Raw genomic sequence first — 25,023 nt, 5'->3', positions numbered from 1 at the left:
CAAGGTACAAATTTGATTCACCGGCATGACTTGCATCTAAGTACTCCTGACTTTATAATATATGCGAATAATGAGTTTTTGAGTTAAGATTCGAGTTTGAAGAACTCTAAACGATGATGAATATATCAACATCTATACCCTTTATAAGAGGGAGTTCATGAAAAACTTTACTCTCCCCAAAATAGCCTTACCCCCAATTTAATTACCAAACATATCCCAAAATAGCCTCCCCAAAATACCCTTTCATCAGTTACGAATATATTCCTCCTTTCAATTCATCAGTCCTTTCAATTAACCGGTCCTTTTAATTACCAAACTTTACTCCTTTCAATTCCTCCTCCTCCTCCTCCTCCTCCTTCGATCTTCCATTACCTTCAACAACTTTTAGAGATGAATTCCATTCACCAGTTCATCCGTTACCCTTCATCTCGGCCCCTCTTCTCGGTTCTTACGTTACGTAGTCGCACGATCTTAAGCCATCAATTTCAAAAGATGATTGTTATTTCCCTAATCATCAACCTGTCTCTGCCATCATCTCCTCATTTGTCAGATTTTTTGCATTGGGTAGAACCAGCAAGGAATTTCATTGAAGAAGGTATTACTAAATTTTTCCTACGCTTTCTGCTCAATTCATCATCTCAACTTTTTGTTCTTCATTTCTCTCATTGGTTCTAATTTTAAAGAAAAAAATTCATTTAATTGTGTTCTAATTAGCCATCATTTCATTTTGTTCTAATTCAACAATAGGTCAAGGATTGTCCGAATTAGGGCTTGCTTCAAGTCTTCATCTTGCTCCTGTGTCAGTTTCAACAGGTAAAAATTCAATTGTTATTTTTTTGAATTTATGGTTTATGTCCTTTTAGTTAAATTTGGTGAATTAGTTTTTTATTTTGAGCTGAATTGAGGAAATTAGGGGTGGACAACTTTGTTAGATAGTATTTTCAGACACAAAAGAGGAAACTTGACTGTGTTTGTTAGATAGTATTTGCAGACATAATTTTGAGCTGACTTGAGGAAATTAGGGGTGGACGACTTTGTTAGATAGTATTTTAAGACACAAAAGGGGAAACTTGACTGAGTTTGTTAGATAGTATTTGCAGACACAAAAGGGGAAACTTGACTGGGTTTGTTATATTCCAATTATTTGCTTGCTTATATTGTTAGACATATGTAGACAATTAATTTACGTAGAATTAGGAAGAAAGCATGATATTTGTTGTATAAAATTTTGCGAAAATGAAGTGGTTGTTCAAAGACAACAGCAGGAGCAAATAATATACTAAATCTGTAGAGGAGTATGGTACACAATGCATAGGAGAACAGAGTAAAGATTCTACTCGATCAGATCCACACAACTGAATTGAAAAATTATGTTGATTAAATAATGATGACATAAAAAATTAGAAAATCATTTTCTGTTTTCATGAACTGATAACAGAGGTGAATAATAAGCAAGACCTGTAGCAGACACATGACATGCAACTATAGTTCAAGTATTTATAGCTATGATGCCTCAAAATAATGATTAAATCATTAAAAAGCTATCATAGATCTTGACTGAATAAGTACATAAGTAAATCATGCCAGAACAAAGAAATAAAGAGGTAAATGTAACCTTTCCAAGTACAGGGTCATGCCCAGAAGTTAAAGTAGCTCATAATTGCACAACAAGCGTATCGTTTTTGAGTATCCACTACCACAAATGCTCAATTGCATATACATGCTAATTGATAAACACAAAAAGTGAGAAAATTTCTCAAGGGTAAAACTCAACCTGAAAAACTGGATTAGATGTTGATGATACCTAACATGAAGGTTCAAGAAAAGTTTATGTATTAGGATTGATCGCATTGTATATCAATTAAACACCACCCCAGAAAAGAAGTTTGTACCAACTATGTTCAAGTTATCTGAATAGACAAGAAAGCTAGCAAACTCCAACTTTTTTGCAGCCTAGACTTTTCCTTTCCTCTGTTTTCTCCACCCATGATATAACCAGGAACTATCCAATGAAAACAATGTAGTAACTTCTGCAGAATCTCATAAACCTGCATGCACAATTCTCGCGTCAGCACAAGAACCAACGCTGATACATATTGTCAATCAAATGTTAATCCCAAATGTTCTTTTTTCCCACTTTTAATAAGAAGACCAAATGTATCATTACTATGATGAACTAATAAAAGCACAAACTACTATGTGAGCATACCAAATTCCCATCGGATCGTTGAATCCGCTGATCATAAGCATAAAGTAAATTCACAATTGGTGCGAGATACACAATAGTCTTTCCGGTCCCAGTAACGGCATTAACAAGTCTATAATCTCCATCTAACGGGGGGAAACTATTTAAAAAGAGAAATTTTAAATTTCCAATGAAATATATAGAGAAATTTCAAATTTCCAATGAAATATATAGAGAATAAAAAAGGATACACATCTTTCCCCTCGATTACAACTGCAATTGCCTGAGCCTGGATATGAGTTGGAACTTGAAATCCCATTTTTTACCTTAGTTTCAGTTATACCTTGAAGATGTTGGTATAAAACCTGTTATTGTTATCTTAGTTTTCTGCTCTCATTAAGGGCTTCTATATTGTTGCTGTCTGTAAACATTTCCTTACGTGCTCTGATATAGTAGTTCATATGTACAATTTCTTGCAGGTTATTTGCCCTAAAAGAAAAAAGATCTTGCATATTAAGATTTATGAAACAAGGGTTCAATTTATATGTTAGAACATGCTGAGGAAATCTGAGAATATGTATCACCTTGTATATAGACATCACTTAATGTAGACTGGGTGCTTATTTTTTTTGGCTTTTTTTGTTTGGTTGGTTGGTTTGTTTTTTTGGTGGGATGGGGTGGTTTTTGTTCTTTTTTTTGTGGGTTTGGATGATGTTTTTCTCTGAATCTTTGGAAACTCAATTCCTATTGACTTAAAGTTTCAGTTATTAGTTCTTTGAAGCATTTGCATACAACATGATGTTAGAAATTCCTTGCATCCATTCATTGACTTGATGCTATGGGTTTCTCAATCAAGTGTCATAGAATGGATATAGATCTGAAGCATTTTTAATATTGAGACATAGACTCTGTTATGTGTTGAATTTGTTTGTCTTAGATGCCGGAGGAATGGAGGATTGAATTTGTTTGAAAGAATGCATCTTTATCAAGCTCTTTATGCTATTTCTTGCGGTTTATATTTCAGTTTTACGTACTACTAAATATGAGTATGTGGCCTGATTGCAAATAAGCTTACAACTTACTCTATTGACTTCTTCTCTTTGTGTATGTATCTCCACCCAAATATATTTCCATCTCTCCTCGCTAGAGTCTGTGGTTGGCTATTGTTCAACCAAGATACTTGCAGGGATTATGTAAATGATATGATAAAATCCCCAATTGGACGAGAAAGAACAGTGGCCTTTATAAATAATATGAAATGGTGCAACATAGTTTATAAGATCATATACATATGAGCGCTTACCAAAAAAGCTAGAAATTGATTTCCTACTAAATATAAGCTAGAAATTGATTTCCTACTAAATATTTCATAAGGTAATGTGAATAACTTAATTTGGTTGTATCTTTGTTCATAATAATATCATGCATCTCTGTCTCAGTGTCTCTTGCCTGTTTGGTCGGTGGAGAAATATACGATTTCTTAGAAACATTAAACTAAAAGCGTAGACAAGCCTCATATTTATAATCCTTGTACCTGTTTCTACAATTGAATATTTTTTTTGTTAGCCTTACTAAAACCCTCATTCTGTAAATATTTTGGTTGATATATTTGCTTTGTTTCCTGATAGAATCCTATTAGACTCAATACTCCCTAATCTTCTTAATTTTCTTTACTTGTTTTAATGCACACATTATACCGTTCCTAATAATTTAACATTTTTCATATTAATGCAGATATTCTACTTGGTTGGATTTGCCTTGTTCTTTTTTGAAAACATTTCTAAATTTATCGGTGATTCAGGTGAGTTAAGCAACTTTCTTCTATTTTCTCTTTATTTTATTCATAGTGATGGTAACTCTATTTCCTTGTATTTATCTTCTTCTTCACTTAAATATTTATTATTATTATTATTATTATTATATGACTTCAAAAAACAGAATTAACCTTAGCATATGAGATATTTGTGATCACTGATGCATGTATAGTGTACCAAGTTTTTCAAAAAAAAACCTTAAATACTATTGAACATCAATTAAAATATACTTATTCTCTCAAATTATATTCATTGCTATACTTATGTTAAATAAAATTAATAATTTAACGCATTAAATTTTCTTTTCCTTGTAGAAATTTACATTCAACTTCTTGGATTGCATAATCACTATACATTTGCATAAGAGTACCTTCTTCCAAATGACTTCAAACCAAGGTATTATTATTTTTTTATGTGTATTTATGTTTATTAATAGTATATTTTATTATTTTTTAACAGAAGAACAAATTCTAATACATGAGAGTAGAAACACCAAATATAATCAGTTGAATGTTGATCAGAAGAGAACTTATATTCAGAAGGTCATTGATAATAATAGAAAGAGGAAAACGAATGATTTTGCTAGCAGTAGTACCAATAGCAAGCGAAAACGTAAGATTGTTTTGTTTTGTGGAGCGCAACAGCGGGAATATAAGCATGGAGGCTTGCATAGATTAATTTTATATTTTATTAAAATGATTACATGATTTTATATATCTAAATTTATTAAACACTAAAAACTATTATTTTTTTCTAGGTCAAATTAACCATGAACCAGTATGTTCTTTATTACATAAACTACGCACTCCAAAGTCTTGTTCATTTTGTGGAGCAAAAAAATTTGAACACGAGCCACCAACATCCTGTTGCCACAATGGTGAAATCCACCTAGCAGATGTGAATGTTATAAGCTTCTCATAAGAACGAAACCAGGTCCTTTGCTTTCATATCTCTGTTGCAATTTCTTCAACCATGTATAAGCTTCTCATAAGAACGAAACCAGGTCCTTTGCTTTCATATCTCTGTTGCAATTTCTTCAACCATGAGGACTTTCCAACAGTTTATAGCTCATTTGCTTTCATATCTCTGTTGCAATTTCTTCAACCATGAGGACTTTCCAACAGTTTATAGCTCAACTGACTGACTGACTGATTTCCTTCTCTTTTTTGAATGAAACTCCAGTACCATTTGGGAAGAGGTCATATAGGTACATCAATGAAAGCAAATTTATACCACCTGTTGGAGCAGAGATCAAGTTCATGGTACTCTTTTACTTTCAATTTGGGTGCTTGTTATTATGCTTTCATATAACTTATTTCCCCCTTTTGTTTATGTTTTTGTAGCCGGCATTTTGTTATTCCTTTATGGAGGGGAAGCAGCTACGTCAACATATTCCTTCAAGGTTTATCTCTATTACCTTTAGAGGTGTTATATGAACATTCTGGCAATTTATGGATTTATGATCCCAAGTTATTCTTATTTTCTGTGAGGTATTTATCCCTATTCTTTAATCACGAATCTTCGTAAATATGATAGATATGTCATCAAAGTCACCAATCTTGTGTCTATTTTTTCTTTCACCAATTAATGTGTTTTGTACGGAATTCATGCTAATTACAGACTCACTTTGTGCTAGCTACAGACTGCCTTTTGAGAACCTCATTATAGAAAGGTGAAAATATATTGTTAGATTTTTAGATCATTATACATGTGGGAAGCCTTCTTGTGTAACAGTTGGATATGATTTTTATTACATAATTGATCATCTCAGGAGCCATGTGTTCAACTCATAGTAGTATGTAGGGTAAAAGAATATTTTTCAATTTCACAATAACAGTATTTGAAGTATCAGACATACCATGGCATGTGAAAGACAGTTCAATAACTAATTGCTTGTTGTTATTCGTATAGTTTCATGTTTCAATACTTCATTTTTAACCTTTTACCTCAAACCCTTCCCCATTCTTTCGTCTTAAAACCTTGAGTAATCTATAGATGGTTTCCAGGCTTTGTTATGGACAGGAATCAATTGTGGGTGTAAACAAATACGAATAATTCAAAAAGAGAAATATGATCTTTGTCTGATTTCATATTCATCTTTTGACAAATATGGATATCTATTACATGACCCATTAAATATGGATTAGAATATAGAAGTAATAAATTATGAGATATCAAGTATATTTAATATATTAAAAATGTACATATTTTGGCTATGTCCAATACTAGATGGTGCAATGTTTATTGTTAGACCTTTATATATTTGTATAATTCTAATATCAGGAAAGACTTAAAATAAGGTCAATATTTCTTTTTTTTAAGGTAGCACAAAGTAAAAGGGGCCTATGCAGTGCACATGCACAAGTTCTACATGGAAGAAAGGACTTATGTACCATAGTAAACCTGATGAACCAATTAAGCATATAGATGTAAGTCCATACATTCAGTTAGTTCATATCACAGTAAACCGGCTCGGGGCATTCTCAGCCAAGCAGTGCACCTTTTTTAGGGGGCAGTTTGGACTTTTCACTCTCCCTTATTTGGCTCAGGTTATCCCGCACCATGCAAGGTTCTGATAGAATTCATGCACCCTTCTGGATACTTCACTTTCATCCATTAGCACAAAATGTGATATTCTGTTACCTCATATTTGCAAGTATCCTGTCTTTCAGTTCAATCAAGTAGAATGTTGGTGTATTTCATGGCTCACCCATGTTAATTTAGCTACTGTCATTTTAGCAATTCAATGCAGAAAGTGGCAACTTTTCCTAAATATTATATCTTAAATTGATTGTGATTGGTATTTCTCTATATTTCCAGCATTTGGACATAGAATGTCATTGATTGGTTTATTTTCAAGTGACTGAAACATTTCAAATTACTCCTTACATCTTATCAAAGTTAGTAATCTGTTCTACAAATTAAAAACAAAAATAAATGAAAATGTGATGTGTAATGTAATATATACAGAAGATGACTTTTTCTTGCTACCTTTAAGTTGCAACTAATCAGAAACACTTTTAATTCCGAAGGAAAAAACTGTTGATTTCCTTGGTTATCATGTTTTTTTTGTTTTTTTAATGATCATATGACACAAAGTTTCTATATCTTGGTCTACTGCCTTCTCATACTTGGAATTTCCACACTAGTAAAAATTGGATTATTGTAGACGGATTATCCTAGACGGAAATTTTTCCGTCTAGGATGCTAAATCCCGCGACGAAAAATTTCCGTCTGTATTATGCCGTCTGGAATAAATTATTCCAGACGGAAATTTCCGTCTAGAGAGTATTCTAGACGGAAATTTCCGTCTAGAATAAGTACTGTAGCTTTCTTTAACATTTAAATTTTGAAAAAACGTGGGTCCCACCATTCCAGGCGGAAATTTTCGTCTGGGAAGTATTACAGACGGATTAATCCGTCTAGAATAGTGGGACCCACCTAAAGAAAATCTCCCTTTTCATTTTAATCCTCTCATCGCAGCCCTTCGAACCCCTCTCGAAAATTTCAGATCCCTCCCCTTTTCTTCGATGCTATCAAGGAATTTTCAGATCCCCTTTTTCTTCGAACCCCTCACGAAAATTTCAGTTCCCCTGATCTTCGATCTGAGCTAGGGTTTAAACCCTCCGATCGCAGCCCTTCGAACCCCCTCGCTTCCCCTTCGATCTCGGCCACTCTCTCAAAACTCGTCGCCGGCGAGATACCCCGCTGCCGCCGAGAAACCAAGTTCTGAGTCAACGTACGCACGCAGGTAACCTCTGTCTCTCCGATCCCCTCTTCCCTTCTCCTCTCTCGTCGAAACCCTAGATCTGAGCTAGGGTTTCGATCTCCCCCTTTCTCCTCTCTCTCCCCGTGTACAACGGAACCCTAGATCTGAGCTAGGCTTTTCTCTTTTGTAGCTTATTTTCTCCTCTCTTCGGGTTGCTCTCCTCAAGCTGCTGCCATTTGTGATTGGGTTCAAGGTATGGCTTCGAAAATTGCTGTTTTTAAATTTTTAAAATTTTTTGTATATTAATCTCTCAAGTACCAATTTTGACAATTCCATATTAGTTTTGGAGTTGCTCCGAAGTCCTTCAAATATCACAATATATATATGAGATTTGTTTTCTGCTTACTCTTGTGCTGGACCTATTTTTGTGATGTGAAAGGGCAAATTGATATGAGACAGATTTAGAACCTTGTTTACTCCAACCAGAGAGATGTCAATAAAGCAAACAGTATGTTTCTGGCCGCCGATGGCTTGCGTGCCGACCGTTTTCGATGTTTGTGGTCTTGCTAACAACAATATTTTAAATTTAGTGTGAGTTATAGAAGAAAATGTTTTCAAAAGAATAGAGTGATATATAACACAATATTATATAATAATGTGTTATATATCCAATTTAGGTGAAAAAATATCACGTTATCTTTAGACTCCCATCCAATAATTACATCCAATTCTTTGAGGTTATAATATAAGATAAACGACTCGAATTTTTGGGAAGGAGATAAAGTTCTCTACTCAAAAATGATCGTTCATTTTATATTATACTAGGAAAGATTTGGTATATAAATTTGTAATTATTGGATCTGTCCTTCTCGGACGGGTTAGGAATATAGTAGTGCATACATCCAACTTTATATACTTTGTATGTTTTCATTTCTTGAAAATTTCGGCAACTCATACCTGTTGTTCTCCGTGTACAATAAGCGTATGTTCTGCGTTTTGGTATATTATCAATACGCATAATAACATCCGCACAGTGTACAGGGAGAACAACGGGTAGGTGCTGCCGAAATTTTCAGGAAATGAAAATATACAAAGTATATGAAGTTGGATGTAAGCACTACTATATTCTTAATGGGATAGAAGCCTTCCTATGACAGCCGTTAGACGATGCTAATTAGTTGAAGCTACCTTAATAAGTTTCAAACATAAGCCAATGAGCCTAACTTAAATGCTGCAACGTATGTTTAAGAATAATATAAAATATATGGGTATACTATCTATTATCAAATATACTTTCTAATTAGATATTACCTACAGATGAGGAAAATTCCCGACAAGTCATGGATAGATATCCCTAGGATTGAGCGGTTTCGCGATCGACGTTATAGGGATGGATGTGAAGCCTTCATGAAGTATGCTGAAATGAACCCAAATAATTTAAGTAGCGGTGCAATGTACTGCCCCTGTTATATATGTAAGAATATGAAGCATTCCCGACAAGTCATGGATAGATATCCCTAGGATTGAGCGGTTTCGCGATCGACGTTATAGGGATGGATGTGAAGCCTTCATGAAGTATGCTGAAATGAACCCAAATAATTTAAGTAGCGGTGCAATGTACTGCCCCTGTTATATATGTAAGAATATGAAGCTGAAAAATAGAGCTGAAATACGAAGTCACTTAGCAAACTCTGGGTTTTACGCTGAATATAAATATTGGTCCTACCACGGGGAAGGCCATACTGAAATTGAAGTACCAGATGTGCATGTTGATGCCAGTCATGCTCTTGATATAGATGATACAGAAAATTTACAAACTGAAGGTGGACCTAGCCATACCGAATACGATATTAACAATGACAGTGAAGATGATATCGTAGATGATGTCCAAGATGCAACTGAGATTCAAGATGTTGATGACCCAGAAGGCTTTGGAGATGCTCATATTCCTGAGGACTTGGATTGTATAATGAAACTACTAGAGGATAGTGAAGAGGATCTGTATGAAGGTTGCACCGAGTACTCCAGATTTTCATTTATGTTGGAGCTCTTGCATATTAAGAACCTCAGTGGAATGGCAAATACTTATTTCGAAATGCTTCTTGATTTGTTGCGGAAGGTAGTTCCAGGAGGAGAGCGTAGCATTCCAAAAATAACTTATGCGGCAAAGCAAATAGTTTCCGATTTGGGGCTTGATTACAATAAAATTGATGCGTGTCCTAATGATTGTATTCTCTACTACAAGGATAATAAATTGTAGGAATACTATTGTCTTGAGGATTACCCTGGAGCGTGGCACTATGTTTTCAACATAAAAGTTGAGGTCATGCTCAAACAGTGGAGACATGAGATGAAGATATCAACATATGCATGCACCGGGTAATGATATTGATGTCTACTTAGAGCCCTTAATTGATGAGCTAAAACAGTTATGGTCGGAGGGTATGTTGATATATGATGCCCATGCTAAAGAGTCGTTTAGACTTTGTGCTATCCTAATGTGGACAATTAATGATTTTCCAGCTTATGCTAATCTTTCTGGTTGGTCTACAAAAGGCAAGTTTGCTTGTCCAGTATGTGGCCCAGAATTTGAAGGCCTTCACTTACCATATAGTCGAAAATGTTGTTATTGGTTCAACAGGAGATGGTTGCCCTCGGGCCATAAATACAGAAAATTGAGCAATAAGTTTGATGGCACTGTTGAGACTAGGAATAAACCACGTCAAATGACCGGTGCTGATATTGTAAAGTTGCTTGAGCATCTTCCTAAAATAAGATTTGGTAAGAACCGATATTCTAAGTACGACTCACTCAAGGTTAGAGGCTCCGGGAAAAAGAAAAAGACACTGAAGAGGAAGAGAGCAATCCAACGGGCATATGTTGATAATGGAGTCGATAAATTACCAAAGGGATGGAGTAAATTCAGTATCTTCTTCCAGCTACCATATTGGCAAAAGCTTAAAATCAGGCATAACTTGGATGTCATGCATATTGAGAAAAATGTTTGTGACAATATAGTTTCAACTCTCCTTCAAGATCCTAATAAGTCAAAGGATGACCTAAGGGCTCGTCAAGACTTAGCTGCATTGAATATACGAGAAGAGTTGCAAGAACAAGATGTTGGTCTTAAGAAAAAACATAAGCCTTCCTCTCGTGTTACGATGTCGACAGAGCAGATGCAGAGATTTTGTGAGGTCCTCAAATCAGTAAAGTCACCAGATGGGTATTCATCTAATATATCAAATAATGTTCAGGTGCAGGAGAGGAAACTCTTAGGCCTAAAGACACACGATTATCATGTTCTTCTCCATCAATTGCTCCCGGTTGCATTGCGTAATAATATGGAGAAAGATGCATCGAAAATTATTATGGAGTATTGTGGGTTCTTCAGGAAATTGTGCTCCAAAGTTATAGATCTGAATGAATTTAAAAAGCTTGAAACAGAAATATCATTAATTTTATGCAACCTGGAATTAATATTTCCTCCTTCCTTTTTCACGATCATGGTCCATGTTACTCAACATCTAGCAAGAGAGGCAATAGTTGCGGGTCCTGTATCGTACCGTTGGATGTACCCAATTGAGAGGTTAGGAACTTCACTATGTGTATTAATTTCATATGTAATGTATACATCTTTAATTTGTCCTATCCCTTGAGTTGTAGTTCATAAAGTTTGAGTTATTGTAGATATTTGGGATTTATGAAGCGCCTCGTTCGCAATCGAGCTCGTCCAGAGGGTTCTATGGCTGAAGGGTACGTGACCAACGAATGTCATACGTTTGCATCACGTTACATGCGCAATCGTGTAACAGCTGATCAAACCCCAACTAAGGAGAAGAAACTCGTAAAATATCAAAGATCTGACTTGGAGCAGGTTCATGCATATGTATTGAATAATCTTGACATTTTCAACGATTATCGAAGGTAATATATATTAATATAGCAATGTTGACCTTGGATGAATTATTTACTTTCATTATACAAATACAACCATATTCATTGTTCTAATAGGCGACATCTGGAGAAGCTTAACACTGAAATATCAGGCATGAATGCAGCACATGCTATTCAAAAAAAACACATCAAAGATTTTCCCGATTGGTTCAGAACCGATGTAAGTAGCGTAGCACTATTATTGTATTTTTCAATTTAAATTTTTTAAGCAGACAAAGATAATTTTTAGTTCGATTGATGTTCGGTTTAGGTTGAGAAAGACGTTCTCGCTGGTGTCGTACTATCTGAAGATATTTTAGTTCACGTACAATGTCCTTACTATGAAGTAAGACGATATAGTGAACACATCATTAATGGATATAAGTTTAAAACAGTGGCGACCGATGATAAAAGGGTAACACAAAATAGTGGGGTCATGGGGTGTTTTGCTCAGGAATGTTTTTCAAGCATAAGAGATCAGAACCCAGTTGAAGCTGACATATTATATTATGGCCAGTTGGAAGATATTGTAGAGGTGATTTACGGATATGGCAAACAAACTCAGCGTAAATATACAATGTTTAAGGTTCGATGGAGTCCTGCCAAACCGCGCAGGGATCACTATGGGTTTACACTTGTAAATCTCGACAAAGAGATTTATCTAGATGAGAAGTTCATATTCGCAGAACAGGCGGACCAGTGCTTCTATGTGAAAGACCCAAATGTTGCACACGATTGGGTCGTGTTGTATAAGGAGCCAAGATCTATTGTCCTCCCTAATAATAACGATGATAGTGATGAGGACAACGAACCAATTGGGTCGTCTGATGAAATTTGGCAAAACTTCTCTTACCCTCAGAACGTCATGCTTGATATGACAGACGCAGAGATTCAGGTTGACAACCCAATTTTAGCCAGTGATAGAGGACCCGAGCCAGATGTGCAAACAAGGTCAAGAATTAGTAGGCGAAAACAGACAACATTGAATATCGCCAGAACAATACTAGATTCACCTCGTTCAATACGAAAATAGCAACCCACGGAAGGTATACATCTTTAATAAGTCAATTCAGTAATCACATTGTGTTATGATTATATTTAATTGCAATATAATATTTTATTGCATAAAGGTATTTCTTGTTTTGCATCTCCTAATTCAAATTGTACAGATGAAGAATACAAGGTTATTTGATCGATCGCGTGATCGGTCAAGGTCTACCAGCCTAGGGTCAGAGCATCTTGATGAGGCACATCGTGCATCACCTAGAGATATATGTATGAATTATCAATTATCTCTGGACAACTCAAAGTAATATGTTTCGCTCATAATTTGTACTCATTAAGTATTTTTTATGTGTAGATGATGTTGAATTATCGGGTCGTCTGCGGGACACAACTCTAGCTTTATCGCCTCATATAGGTATTTATATTGATAATTCAATCATATTTAAAGTATATCTCTAGCATTTTCAGATCTATTGTCTGTTAGTGAACACTTTTTTGTTTGCATAGATAATATACCAGGCACAAATTACTCTTCACCCGGACTCAGTGATACACATGCATCCCCCACTACAGGTTATTGACTATCTTATTGACTATCTTATTTACTGATAATTCAAAGTGTATGTTTACATCTCTTTTTTAAGTGATACTTCAAAGTTAGCGTATTGACTATCTTATTTATTTCAAAGTGTATGTTTACATCTCTTTTTTAAGTGATACTTCAAAGTTAGCGTATTGACTATCTTATTTATTGATGTTCAGAGGGTACTTGGACACCTTCATTTTCGCAGCCAGCAGCGGGGTCCGATTTACGTGCCTGGACTCCGGATGTTAGACATCTACCATTGCCTCCAGAATCTATCATATCAAAAACTAATGCCATGAAGAATCACCCGCAAGCACAGAAAAGGCTAGCTGAACTGAGGGATATTATGAAATTGAGAAAGGAAGTTGCTCTTGCTGCGATGAATAGAGAAGTGGAGAGAGGTAAATTAGTAAATTTGTTAATTCCCGGCTGCATTTTTTCACTTAACCAGTGGGTACTAAACATGTTGACAATGTAGGGGCGAAGCGAGATGATAAAGAAAAGATTGGACGGGGTGCTAGCAAGCCCGATTCAAAACAAGCACCGACCGGATTTCGGGGTATTCTTCAGTGGTCCGATAATTTGCCAATCGGACCTTGGTCGAAAAAATTGAACAACTACATCGGTGTTTTAGTACGGAGAGCGACTATAGTGAACCCGTACTTCAAATTCAAGGAGCTTCCATGGAAGGCATACGAAGATATATGGAGAGCACTGATGGTATATGTTCATTAGTTCAGTATTTTTCAATACTTGAGTACTATAAAATTGTATATTTTAGGAATCATAATACATAAGAATACATATGTTTTAGAACTGATGATATATGTTTATCTAGTTTAGTGCATTTAACTAGATGTTCTTGATTAATGCTTCAAAAATACATAAGAATACATAAGAAGATGAATTTTATATGTTCATACAATGAGTTCCTTAAATTGTATATTTTAGGAATCATATTATATTTTAGAACTGATGGTATAGGTTTATCTAGTTTAGTGCATTAAACTAGATATTCTCAATTCTCTTATTCTTTTCTCACCTCACATTGATCAGCACATTTACCATTATTGATTTAATGGGCCGATCGATTGGCTTACATAGTTCTTCACCAAAAGTGCCTTCCACTATGTGCTTATCTAGTAAAGCATCCTGTCCGATTGGCTTACATAGTTCTTCACCAAAAGTGCCTTCCACTATGTGCTTATCTAGTAAAGCATCCTGTCAAGAATACAAAATAGAAGTAGCGGATATATACCTATTAATTGGGATCCCACATAGATGAAGCTGATATGGTTATAAAGTTTATATTGTATGTAAATTATTGCTTGAGACTATATTCTATGATAGTCATCCTTGAGACTATATTCTATGATCTTACAATGATGTATTCTATCCTAATTCTGAATTTCTTGTTTACTGTAATTATTGCTTGTTGGCAGTTTGCAACATGATGCATTCAATTATAAGAATTAAATAATGAATTTACCTTAACATTTCAGCCTATATCATCAGACTGGGAAACAAACATGTGTGTTTACCTTAACATTTCAGCCTATATCGATTAAATTTTATTATGTGTATATTCCCTTATTCAAATAGTGTGTTGCTTATGTGACTTTTGTAAATATGATTTTGAATTTTTAAGCTGCCTCTTAATTGTAGGATTACTATTGTCTTGAGGATTACCCTGGAGCGTGGCACTATGTTTTCAACATAAAGGTTGAGGTCGTGCTCAAACAGTGGCGGCATGAGCTGAAGGTATCAACATATGATAAATATACACAAGATTGGCAGAGATATTTGAATGTCGATGAGAGGGTTGACATCGATCATTTCACGGCGCTTCTTTTATATTGGGATACCGAGTCAGCGCAGGTATTGATCATTTTAATATTGATACGCAGTACAGTTTGTAGATACATTTCTTCTTTAGTAACATATATTGTTTTGTAGAATAAATCTAAGAAGGGCTCGACGAACCGTCTTAGTAAGCGCAAGCTTGACCACCACTTGGGATCGACGTCCTTTGCCAATCTTGAGTACCGTTATTGTCGAGACACGGTATAATTTTTAAATATTGTATTCACATGCTACAATTATCAATATGGCCAAACAATTTTAATTTATTATAATTTGTAGGGGAAGTCGATAATGCCGATCAATTTGAAGGCAAAGTTAGCTTACGGCACCTTTCGCTCGACATATAAAGATGATGTCAAGATTAAAGAAAACATGGTGTTGGTGGTAAAATTTTTAAAAATAAATCATTATATCTTATGTAATATGTTCATGTTCAATTCATTTTTTGCACTCAAATATACGTCTCTTCCTTATGTGATTTAGGATACTATTGATGCTGCGTCAAAGGATGCAGCACTACGTGCTACCCAAGAAGCTGTTGATGACCCTCATGTATTGTCTAGAGAGGAAAATGATTTCATCGCTATGAATGTGATGGGGTATAATAACCGGGGCAGATTTCCATTGATGGGGGTTGGAGCTTCACGGTGTACATCCAGAAAATCCTCCACAGCATCCTCAGCATCCTCGACTGTGACAGGATCATCTAGCAGGAGTTTTGCCACTGCTACAATTCTGCGCGTCACTCGTTATTTGCGTGGTAAGATCGACCATACACTACTCATGCAGCTAACGAAAGCTATGGTTTCAGATTTGCCACCAACCCCCACTAGCGATGATATTTTCACACACATCGTATTGTGCTTGTCCGACAAGATTTCGGGTGAATTATTTGGAGAAGTCATGGACAATGTAGATTTTGACACTGGCACACAGGTATATTAATAATACATGTCTTCTATTGCTAAATTTCATACTCTAAATTTAAATCAACATATTTTCAGACTGGACCTGCTGGAGGAAGCAGTAGCGGCGTGCAGAGGAGGGATATCGACGATGACGATCCTATGTGGTGAGTTTGTTAATTGTATGTAAATTACTCCATGAATGCCATTCTTTTAATATGAGACATAAATAAATTCTTTTAATATGAGACTTAAATCTCAATCCACTTCATCAAGGAGGGATATCAACGTAAATATTTTATTTTCTAGATCCCAAGGTGAAATATTCTAGGAACTCGGTTAGTAAGTTCATTATTAGCTGTCGGCGTAGGCGTTTCCAAAGCTGCAAATTTGTCAAATAACGAAGGGGCAAGCTTTGTTGCTTTGCTGCCTCTTTATATATATGGCACATCAGTGCGAGGACAATATGATTTTGATTATTTCCTCGGAGAAGAATATACTTGATTATGATAATATAGTTGGACTTGATATCCAAAGCCTGTTTGTTCAAATTTTAGCTGATCGCGTTTTTTTTAATGTTGATTTGATTAGCAATTGCTCTTTATTATACAACTCCTCTATTTTATAGTAGCGCCATGGACATCTTATCCACCTTGTTACTGAATATATTCTATCCTAATCCTGCATCTTCAATAAGTTAGTACATCCTGAATGTGGGTTTTTTGTAAAACTATAAGGATTTATCATCATACAAGATTTTAACTTTCTTTATTGGCAGTTCCCATTTTGATGATTATCACATATATGTATCTATTGACTATTCACAGATTTTCTTTAACTCTCTATGAAAGAGCAAATAGATATCCTCTTTAAGTAATTCAAAATTTTGTGGAGTCCTTCCGATGAACCTCCTGGCTTTTGGATTGTATAATTAATGGTATTATTTTTGTAGAATCAAGTTTAAGGGGGGATGCCAAAACTTAAACTTGAGTAGTGCTTCTCATAACGAATACATCTATGAAGGGGTTATAAAGAACAAGTATCACGGGAGTTGCAAAATGAAATAATGGTTATAAAAGAGTTTTTCTATCGTGCCTTTGGCGCACACGGAGGGAGCGACACGATTTTGCCATGTCACCTATTAGGCCACCCCCATAGTCATAAAAGAGTTGTTACAACAATATGTCACCAAGAATGTTATATAAAATGATGCTTTGCACTCATTTGCTGTATAACCAAAAGCATCAATGAAGTTTCATAATATTTCCTCCTAGTCTATGTTTCCATACTACTCTATATTCATCCTCCCTTCCATGTACAACAGTTTGGATCTGATACCAAATCAGAGTGATAAATAGTTCACACCGGCCTGTTTTGTGATTTTAGGCATTAGCACAACTCGGGTCCTCTCCATATCCTGGGGTTCACTTTATTATTTCCTTCCCAACATTACCCATGAACTAGTATATCATTGAACAAGTTACATCCTGGGGTTCACTTTATTATTTCCTTCCCAACATTACCCATGAACTAGTATATCATTGAACAAGTTACTAGATTTTTTTAATGCTCCAAAATTTTCATACATGGACTGTGTTTGGGGGTCCACATAATAAACTACATGTGATGATTTACTTATATCTCTTTGTTGGATTCATTGTACATAGGTGTTTGTTGAATTCATTGTACATATGTGATATTATTTGACTGTGCATTATTATTTGATCACAGATGTGGATGTTATCGATGAGTAGATGGGAGAATGGATAAGACAATTTATATGTAAGAGAATAATATGTATGAACAATTTGTTGGAATTGCTGTGTTTTAATTGTGAAGGGGTATGTGTATGAAAAGACATGATATATATGTATGTTATTGAATTGAGACAATGTATGTTATTGGGACATATGGCAACAATTGTTGATTTGAGATATTTTATGTTATTTGGACTGGTATATTCAATTTCGATTGTTGGTTAATATTTGATTGGATTTTGGACTGGGTATGTGTATAATGAAAGTGATATATATGAATTGATTTGGATTGGGATTTTGGCTTGTTGTTTTGAAATATTTGATTGGATTTACAGGGTTTATGCATATGTAATGAAAGCTGCATAAACAGACTGGGACTTGGAACCGAATTTTGCATCCCAGACGGTTATTTTCGTCTGGAAAGAAAAATCGTCTGGGATAATATGAACATCCCAGACGGAAAAAACCGTCTGTGATATCTATTGCAGACGGAAAGTATCCCAGACGGAAATTCCGTCTGGGATACTTCCGTCTGCAATAGATATCGCAGACGGTTTTTTCCAGACGGAAATTCCGTCTGCAATATTTATTGCAGACGGTTTTTCCCAGACGGAAATCCGTCTGCAATGCTTACCAGACGGAATTTTTTACCGTCGAGGAAATTCCGTCTGCAATGCTTTCCAGACGGATTTTCCGTCTGGATTAAACTTTTCCAGACAGAAACAAAGCAGACGGTTATTCCAGACGGAATTCCGTCTGGAATAGTTATTGCAGACGGAATTTTTACTATTCCAGACGGAATATTCCGTCTGGAATGCCACCATTTGTACCAGTGCCATTTACTAAATGGAATTAGATGGAATGTTGCAAAGAAGCCACCGTTTGACTTTCATTAACAAAAAACCATGCTCAAAGTTATACTCCTTGTAGAACATCAAGCTTATGAGTTTTCTATCTTCATTTTCCCAGTACAAACTCCTTACATGATCTTCACCAGCCTTGAGGATTACAAAGCAAGAGGAACTCAAGCAAGCCCTTACTTCACTGTCACCTACTACACTGAGTTTGCAGAGACCAAGGGCTTGGTGCTCGTTCGCGGAGACATTGTGCTCACCAGCAAGCTCACTGATGATGAAGCACGCTGGCTTGTGCAAACGGTTTGATCGTGAGATTTCTTTGGGTGTACCTGATGAAAAAACCACTGCTAGAGATCCTGTCAGTTCTTACTCGAAAATGTAAATGTGTGTTTTCGAGAGAGTTGAGTCAATGAGATATAGTTTTAACTAATAATTATGTCCTTTTGAACTTTTAAGTGTTTCATAAAATTTCAAATTGAGTACTGCATGATTGCAAGGTTGGGTGATCAATGGGTTCCTATCGTTCAATTGCATTGCAAATGAGCATGGTTTTGGTTGGGATATTCACATGAGTTGGGAAGAGAAAAAACTAAAAATATGTTGTTTGTCTAACTTTATTTTGGATAAATCCTCAGGTACAAGATCAGGTGAAAATAAACTAAACCGTATAATGCTTTTTGGAATATGACATGGTATCTGTGTAGAACTTTATTTTTGTTAAAGTAGACTATTACCTTATGTAGAGTATACAATTAAGTAATTAACTATGATTTAAATTTATCTATAGGGAAGTTCATGTTGTTATCAGTCAATTTCCAATGGTTAACTTCATGACAGCTATAATTCATCAATGTAAAGGGAAACACAAAGTGCAGTCAGAAGATTTTGTTTGGATTTACATCCACATCTTCAAACATTACTTTTAGGTATATTCTTGTTATTGTATTTGATTGATCAATCACCTTGTAGATACAACCACTCTACTATCGCATAATTTATCCTTAAATATAAATGTATTATTCAAACATTTTTAATTTTTAGCTTATGTTCATATATATTGTGTACATTCATTAAATTTATACCAAATCTTTTCATAAATATAAATATAATTTAAATTAATATTAGAAATTTTACCACGTGCATTGCACGTGCAATCCAACTAGTATTACTATATTAGTGATGGTGGTAATTGAGGTTTGGGTTTGAGGGGTTTAGAGAGATGCTGGAGGAGAAACATATATTCTCTCTAGGGTTTTGGATAGATTCAAGGGAGTAAAATTAAGAAGGGGATAAAGTTTAGTAAAAATTTTAGGAAAAGAAATTGTGAATTGGAAAAAAAAAGTTGGTAAGATCCACCGAAGTGGAGAGCCTTAACCATGTGTGGATAGAAAAAGCCCGAAAGCTTATCCCGTCCCTGTCAGGGGAGATGCCAACCGTCTCTCCTTTCAACGAACACGGAAGCGGGAAGGAAAGCCAACATAGAAAAACAGTTTATGCTGACGATGGATGGGCGATGTGGGACTAAAATGCAACTTCAACTTAAAATTAACTGTATTCGGATTGCTCTTCGAAAAATGACCGATACTTCCAAATAAAAGGTGGTGATTATGTTGGATTTGAGCGAGTTACATGCAGCGTCAAGTTATTTCAAAATTGCGTCCGTATCATTCGTTTAACTAGTCAAGACCTTCAATATTACTTGATATTTACGACGATACGCACATGACCTTCTTAATAGTTGCCTAAATCGGATTTCTTATATTTCGTATATTCATCTAACCCGGTTACTAACACGTAGAGTCAAATATATATAGGAAAGAAAATAAAATCTTTAATTCTCAGCTCATGGCTTTGTTTGAATACCGATATGTATAGTTTAACGTACGTGCAAAATGCTTTTCTATACGCATATTGTTTGCTATAAATAATACAAATATTTTAAACAATTTCATTTGTTTCGGGCCATTTCATATTTATCACTATTATTTAAAAATATCGAGCTTTTTCCTCCCTATAAACTACCTTTAAAATAGGGTCATTATGTAGTATGTAGAAATTATCTTTTATTTTCAATTTATACGTAAAACCACTTTAAAAGTTTTTTTTTTTTTTTGTGATCAACCACATGAGCCCACTTTTTAGTTAAGGTTTTTTTTTAAGTAATTGGTCCGGCCTTACCTCAATTAAGCATCATCTCTCTAACAAGTATTTAACGACTAATTATCACAAGAAAATCGGAAAAATGACTTAAAAGTGAGATTTAGCCTTTTAGGGGGTTGATTGCAATAAAAAAAGTTTTTAAAGATAGTTTATGTATAAATCATACTCCCTTTAAAAGTGGGAGTTCTTGAAAAACTTTTATTGGTCAATTTTACCCCTAATCCTTTTCAATATTAACATTCTTATCCTAATTATAATTGGTTATCAACTAAAGCTATTAAATTAAAATTAAACTTCTAAATTAAAGCTCTCTCCATTTAATACTAACTAATAAAAAATTGATTTAATTAGAATTGGTTGACAACTAAAGAGTATAAGGAATCTTAAACTTCCGAATTAAAGCTCTCTCCATTCAAAACCACTTAATAAAAAATTGATCTAATTAGAATTGGTAAACAACTAAAGAGTAGAAAGAAGCTTAGAGCACATTAGCATTGTAAATATAACATGTATTGCACGTGTAAATATTAACCAATTGATTGATACCAAATTATGGAATTAGTTAATTACTAACAAAAATTAATTGATTTAAGTATTTTTTTTTTTTGTAGTAGTCCCTTAGACCTTTCATATTTTGAAATTAGTCCATTAAAGCAATGAAATTATTATTGTTAGGTACCTCAATCTTAAGTTATTTAAAATTAGTCATTCAAATTAATGGTATAATTAGCAATTTGAGGGACTAATTTCCCTCTAATTGCTTTGTTTACTCTTGATTGAAGAAGCTGGTATAGAATTGTGGATGTAATAGCTATTTCAGTGATTTGATGAATTAATTTTAAAATAACATGAATTAGCAACCTAATAGTTTAATGTGGTTATCTTTGCAAACTTATGGAGAGATTTTCGTAAATGATGATAGGTTTTCTTATTCTACAGTCATTATGGGTTAAGAGAGAAGATTTTTCTTCCCTTTTCTTTTTTACTTCATAAGAATTTTACGTCATCTCTTATTATTTGAGGCATTAAAGAAATTAATTGCTATATAAGTGAATAATCTTTTCAAATAATGTGTAACTTACATTGCCCGGCCATGGTTTATAAGCAAATAATATTTTCCAATAATTTGTAGCTTACATTGCTTATGGTCATAACGACACATAAAATAAAAGATGAAGGTACATAAATGTAAGTATTAAAAAAGTTCACAGATAATATTACATCATCAGGTTGAGATTTAAAAGAAACACTTTTACAACCAAGTTAACAAATAACCACGTGTAATGCACGTGTATCTCTCCTAGTCATGTAAATTTCCAAGTACTAAATTAAAATGTAGGGATATTCATATGTAAGTATAGTCCCATATTGGATAAGATAAGCAAAAGTGATAAATTAAACCAAGTGCAAAATATAAATCTTTACATTTTTTGACATAAGTCTGCTAAGTTCTTGATGTATTTCAAAGAAAATATGCGCACAACTTATCTATAAGGGCACTAGCCATCTCATCATTCATAAGGTGCATTGTAAAAGATAATATATTAAAAAACAATTAACATGCTCGTGCTCCAATAATCTTAATTAATTACTGATCTCCCCACTATCAAATAGCTACGTATTTTTCAAAGTTATTTCTCTGCATATCTTCAATTTTCATTCAAACTTGACCATTCATCAACGAACTTCGCAAGTAGTAACTAGTGACCAAGTCACTAACTCTTATCTTAATCTTCTAAGACCAGCGTACAATAAAGAAAACAAGGCACGAATTTTGACTAAGGGGCTGTTTGGTTCAATTTCTATAAAAAAGAGGAAAAAGAAAAATACTCAAAATTTAATTTCCTTGTATTTCTACAAAATTTGTAGGAAAAAATTATAGAATTCAAAAGAGTATCATATTTCTTATTTTTTGCTATTTTTTGTTTGGTTCAAAAAGTGTGAAAAGTTTTTAACTTCATAGAAAATATATTGTTTTCTTTTTCTTTTGTTTGGTTGGATATCACTTTATAGAAAATAACTTATTAACAATACTCATAGGAAATCACATGGGAAGAGTACTGATGTACTTAATTATTTTTTTAATATGTGCGTCAGATATCTGGGTGAATTCCGCTCATTTTGGGTGGAAATTAATTTCTATAAAATGTGGTATTTTCTGTACTTTATAGAAAACTTTTCTATAATTTTTTTTAAATCAAACATAGTTATAAAAATCTTCAGAAAAAATTTATTTATAAAACTGCCACTATCAGCTATTTTCTATAAAGTTTTCAATAAAACCACTCAACCAAACAGCCCCTAAAGTTATGCTCAAGCTAATTCATGGCATGCCACCAAAAAAGCAAAGGTCAGTCTACTTGTACCTGTTGGAAATCTGAAACTCAGAAAGTTCAAAACGAAAAGAATGGAGGAATGTGTTATTGAATTCTATAACTGGGGGCTATAAATAGCCTTTACAAGAGAAGGAAATAACAAATAACAAACCTAAGTTTTATCAACCTACAGCATAAAGAAACAAACCTGAAGGACAGGCCTTATCAACAAACTAGTAAAATAAAAACAGAAGCAACAAACTCTAACTAACATTCCCTCCCTTAAGCTAAAACATCTGTGCTTAGCTTACTTCCGATGCACTGACCATTCCAAGCATGCCTCTAAGTCTCACAAACTGCTCTAACTTGAGAGGCTTCGTCATCAAATCTGCGACTTGATTCTGAGAATTACAGTAGTTCAACTCCACAACTCCATCATTCACCAAATCCCTCAGAAAGTGAAACCTCACATGAATATGCTTGCTCTTTCCATGAAAAACTGGATTCTTAGATAACTGAATAGCAGAGCTACTATCACATTTAATCACAATACCTTTCTTCTCCTCTATTCCAAGTTTCTCCAAAATTCTCCTAAGCCAAATGCACTAACAAGCACAGAGAGCGGCTGCAATGTACTCGGCTTCGGAGGTAGACAAAGTCAACACTGGTTGTTTCTTGGAGGACCATGAAACAGCTCCAGACCCTAGCATGAACACAAACCCAAAAGTACTTCTTCGATCATCAAGATCACCAGCATATCCACTGTCCGTAAAGGCCAAGAGCTCTGAACTGCTTGCTCCCCTCTTGTAGAAGATGCCTAGCTCGGTTGTTCCCTTCAAGTATCTCAGGATCCTTTTGGCAACCAACCAATGTGACATAGTTGGACTAGACGTAAACCTGTTAATGAGACTCACACCATACATCAAATCAGGTCGAGTCACAGTTAAATACATGAGACTTCCAACCACCTGTTTGAACAAAGTTTCATCCACCTTGGTCCCTCCTTCATCTTTCGACAATTTTGTGCCTGGAACAATTGGATTTTTCACGGCATTACTGTTTGCCATACCAAACCTTGCCAATACTTCACGAGCATACCTCCTCTGACAGATAAAAATACCATTCGAGCTCTGCAAAACTTCTACTCCAAGAAAGTGTCTCATTCTTCCCAAATTGGACATATTAAACTCCAGCATCATTGAATTTTTAAACTCATCACACATGCTTATATCACTTCCAGTAAAGATTAAATCATCTACATAAAGGCTTACGATTAACACTTTACCTTCTTTCGACTTTGTAAACAGGGTGTGCTCACTGGAACATCTCTCAAAACCTTCTCGTACAAAGTAGGTCTCAATCTTGCTATACCACGCCCTCGGTGCTTGCTTGAGGCCGTATAGTGCCTTATTCAACCTGTAAACTCTTCCTTCTTCACCCTTCTTAACGAACCCCTCTGGTTGTTGCACAAACACCTTTTCCTTGAGTTCTCCGTGAAGAAAAGCACTCTTCACGTCAAGTTGGAAAACTTCCCATCCACACTGTGCTGCCACTGCAAGTATCACTCGAATGGTGTCAAGCCTTGCCACAGGTGCAAAAACTTCAGTATAATCCACTCCATAACGTTGTGCATATCCTTTAGCTACTAATCTTGGCCACAGGTGCAAAAACTTCAGTATAATCCACTCCATAACGTTGTGCATATCCTTTAGCTACTAATCTTGCCTTGTACTTCTCTACGTCCCCATTTTCCCACTCCATAACGTTGTGCATATCCTTTAGCTACTAATCTTGCCTTGTACTTCTCTACGTCCCCATTTTCATTAAGTTTGGTTTTAAAAACCCACTTAACTCCAATAGGCTTTACTCCTCTAGGCAAATCTGTCAGCTCCCATGTTTCGTTCCGTTCGATAGCCTCAATTTCAGCTGCCATA

General features: G+C 34.9%; 1 long non-coding RNA gene across 1 annotated transcript; it reads left to right on the top strand.

The window, feature by feature from the left end:
* Positions 529–3,956, top strand: LOC109843633. The gene is made up of 3 exons (XR_002247746.1): positions 529–595; positions 748–813; positions 3,920–3,956. It is a non-coding gene; the product is annotated as an uncharacterized LOC109843633 (long non-coding RNA).

This window comes from Asparagus officinalis, chromosome 1 (genome assembly GCF_001876935.1).
Source record: "Asparagus officinalis chromosome 1, Aspof.V1, whole genome shotgun sequence".
Classification (NCBI taxonomy): Eukaryota; Viridiplantae; Streptophyta; class Magnoliopsida; order Asparagales; family Asparagaceae; genus Asparagus; species Asparagus officinalis.
This window is presented reverse-complemented; position numbering and strand designations above follow the sequence as displayed.